We start from the raw sequence: 3,957 nt of genomic DNA, 5'->3' as shown, positions 1-3,957 counted from the left end.
AGATAAATAAGTGGTACATCCATACAAAGGAATATTACTCAGCCGTAAAAAGGGACAAGTCTTACACATGCTACACCATGGATGAACCTTATTAAACACTACACTAAGGAAAAGAAGCCGGACACACAAGGCTAAATATTGTGTGACAGAGGGATACAGAATAGACTGTAAATGTATAGCATACAATTAGTATTTCCTGAAAGAATAAATGACTTAATTAAAAATTAAATACAATAGTGGGGTGCCTGGGTGTCTCGGTTGAGTGACCATCGTCTTGATTTTGGCTTGGGTCATGATCCCAGGGCATGGGATCAAGCCCCGTGTCTGGCTCTGTGCTGAGTGTGGAGCCTGCTTAAGATTCTCTCTCTCCCTCTGCCTCTCTCCCCCTCTTGTGCTGTCTCTCTCTCTCAAAAAGAAAAAAATAAAGTAAAATAAAATAATTAAGTAAAATGCCCATGCCAACTGGATTTAGAAGATGAAAGAAACATGAAACTAAGGTAAAGCTGAGTTTTCTAAAATGGGTGAGAGGCAGGTGGGAACATTAAAGAGACCTGGAGAGTCAGGGTAAGATCTAAAGCTCTCAGGTCCCAGAGGGAAGTACAGATGTGAGAGCCATTGTCTTAGAGGTGTTAGGTAAGGAGAGGTGATGGTTAATTTCACCAAGGAAAAAGTTCAGAAATAAGAGCAGAGTGGGGGCAGCTGCCCTTGTTTCTAAAAGAAGGTGTCTGCGATCCTGGTCATTCAAGTGGCATAAGGGGTGTGTGGTGCTGGGGAAAGAACCATGGACTTGGGTCAGAGGATCCAGGTTCTTTGCTTCCGCTCCATTTTGCTGTGTGACCTTGGGCAGCTGATCTTACTATCAGAGGCTTAGTTTCTTCACCTGTAATCAGGGATAATAATGCCAGCCCTCTTTTCCAAAACCATTGCATGGACCAAAAGGGAGAATGGATAAGAAAGTGCTTTGTAAGCCGTAAAAGACTCATCAAATGTAAGGGGTTATTATTACTGCAGTGGGAGATGCAGAAGGCCAATAAAATGGATTTGGTTGCAGTAAGCACAGGGGTTACTTTCTGTTTCTTGAAGAAAAAAAAAGGAAAGAAAGAAAGAAAAAAAAAACGCAGCAGCAGCAAGTACTGCCAGGTGCACAACGTAGTTTTTCCAACTTTAAGAAGCAAATAACAGAGGGGGGCCAACTGGCTCATCCCAGGAGGCCTGTCTTCACCAATTGAATCAGAAATCATGGCTCAGGGAATAGTTGCAGGCAAGGGCCCAGGACAGCAGGCCCTGTCCTGGTGGGGCGGGACTCAGGGCGTGCAGGGCCAACAAGGGTTGTCCACATGGCCCAGGACTTGGTCCCTCGGCCCCTGCGGCTTGGAGCTTCCTTCAGTCCCCACCCAACCAGATGTACTCCTTCGAGTCCCAGGTGGCCCATGAAGGGTGCTGCCAGCCCCCAGGCCACATTCAGGAGCATCACTTCAGGGTTAGGCAGAGAAGTGACCATGGCTTCACCACAAAATAGGCCAGGCTGGGTTTCTATGGCTCCCCAGGTGGCCAGCCTCATTAGAGCTGAGGGCCGCATTGGGCCTGCCAGAACTTCGAGCCAAGTCCAGAGCAGGAGGCGAGGGGAGGCTGCTTCCAGTTCTTTCCAGGCCCAGAGACACGTTCCCCCAATGCCTGGCTAGATGTGAGTCCCTAGAGTTTGTGTGCCAGCCTGGAGACAGTCCTTTCAAATGGCACCTTTAAGGCAGCTACACTTCTCCCAGATCTTCTTGGCCTGGGCTAGAGAAGACATTAATGACCATCTAGTCCAGCCTGCCTGCCCCCATTTTCAGTTTAAGACTCTGAGGCCCAGAGAGGCAGGAACTTGCCTAAAGGTCACATCAGGGGAGCTTCTCTGAGGCCGAACAATGGTGCTGAGAAGTCGAGTCTCTCTGGCCTCCCAGCTGTCCATCTCTCCCCACCCCTCCATCTCTCCCCATTACTGGTATTTTCCAGTCTCTTCTCCTTGGGGCCACTGCTCTCTTACCTCTCTGAGCTTCCTGGCCAGCCCAACCGGCCTGAGGTCTCCACCTGAGGCTAAGATTCTGCTTCCCGGCCTCTACTGTGCACTGGCCAGCTCCAAGAGCTCACCTGCCGTGCCAGGCCACCTCACGGACACTCCGTAGGCCTGAGTGGGGCTGGGACGTAGGGGAGGTGAAGGTGAGGTCAGGAGCTGCAACAGCAAGCCCAGTTCTGCCACTAATGGTGATGTGCAGGCATAGGAAGAATGTCACCTTTTGAAAAATGATTCTTGCATTGAGACCCTGTTTTGGAGCTTCTCCTATTCCTCCTCTGGTTGCCTCTGGAGCATTTATTCTTCCCCTCAGCATTCATTCTTTAATCCCGGAAATCTTGCTGAGGATTCAGACTCAGAGCCCTGCTTTGGGCGAGGCATCAGGACATAGATACTAACTGACTCAGCCCTGCACTCAGGTGGTCCCAGTCTGTTGGAGGCAGCATCAGAATGGGCATTTGTCCCCAGTGTGATCAGCATATGATATGAAGGCAGCACAAGGGACTCTACAGGCCCAGAAGATGCCCCACGACCCCCAGCCTTGGCAGTCAGAGAAGGCCTCGAGCTCCAGTGTAGCTTGAGGAGACATTTCCTAGGCAAACAAGGCAGGGAAAGGCATTCCAGGAAGCCCATGCTAAGATGAGAAGGTAAGTGGCTTGACAGGATCAGGGAATGGTGCTGGATTTCATGTGGTTTAAACCATAGGCTGGGCAGGGGTGAGGGTGGGTGAGGCGGGGGGTTGGCAGGGGCCATATGTGAAGGGTGCTGAAGGCAGGTCCAATGTGTATTTTCCAACACCACCAAGCCATTAAGTCAATTCTTTTCTTTTTTTTTAAGTTTATTTATTTTTGAGACGGAGAGAGAGAGAGAGAGTGCAGGAGGGGCAGAGAGAGAGACAGAATCCCAAGCAGGCCTTGCACCATCAGTGATGAGCCCGATGTGGGGCTTGAGCTTGCCATTAAGTCAATTCTGATGCTGTCTACCTGGAGATGCCATCAGATCTCATGAGTTAAGGGCTCGGTCTCACGAGACTACGGCCACCTGTGCTTCTGACCAACTGGTTATAAATTGGAGGTTCCCGCGACCTCCTCTTCAGGTTCAATTAATTTGGTAGAGCAGCTCACAAAACTCAGAAACACTGCCGTTTACCAGTTTATTAGAAAGGATATTACAAAGGATGCAATGAAGAGCTAGATAAAGAGGTACAAAAGGCAGCATTAGGTCCCGCTTTCCCTTTTCCCTCGTGTCCTGGGCGTCCTGGAGGGGTGCTGGGGCAGACCCAAAGAGCCCACATTCTTTGGAGTGCCAGGCCCAGTATTCCTTTTTCTTACTGAACCTTAGCGTGTCACCCTTGCACGGGGGCCATGCTAATCTCTGTCTCCTTCAAACTTTAGCATATGTGCTGCCAAAGTGAGCGCTCCTTGCTGAGCCTCAGGCTTCCCATCCAGCAACAGGAAAGATGAAACCCAGTCATATCTCGAGGGGATGCCACCCCTAGATGAATCAGAATCAACTGTGGAACTTTGTACATGACAAACACGTGGGCCCCATCCCAAGCTTATTAAGTCATCCTTTCGTTCCACAAATATTTTTGCACGTGCCAGACACCGTTCTAGGCGGTAGGGATACAGTAGTGGGCAAGCCCCTGGCCCGCCTTCATGGAGTTTACCCTCAGAATCTCTGGGGACAGGCCCAGACAGCTGTATTTAGAAAAAAACTCCGCGAGCAATTCCAAAGCCCAGTGTTACGGGCTGAATTGTGTCCCCCTCAAAATTCGTATATTGAAGTCCTACCCCTCAGTACCTCAGAATGTGGTTGTATTTGGACATAGTGCCTTTAAAGGGGGTAATTGAGTTCAACGAAATCATGGGCTGGGCCACCATGACTGGGTGTTCTATTAAGAG

General features: G+C 49.8%; 1 non-coding gene across 1 annotated transcript; it reads right to left on the bottom strand.

The window, feature by feature from the left end:
- Positions 1–3,366: 3,366 nt before the first annotated feature.
- Positions 3,367–3,471, bottom strand: LOC115526605. Its single transcript, XR_003972660.1, has one exon. It is a non-coding gene; the product is annotated as a U6 spliceosomal RNA (small nuclear RNA).
- Positions 3,472–3,957: the final 486 nt, after the last annotated feature.

The sequence above is a fragment of the Lynx canadensis genome, chromosome D1 (assembly GCF_007474595.2).
Source record: "Lynx canadensis isolate LIC74 chromosome D1, mLynCan4.pri.v2, whole genome shotgun sequence".
Taxonomy (NCBI): Eukaryota; Metazoa; Chordata; class Mammalia; order Carnivora; family Felidae; genus Lynx; species Lynx canadensis.
Note: the sequence above shows the minus strand (reverse complement) of the source record. Positions and strands in the feature narration are given on the sequence as shown.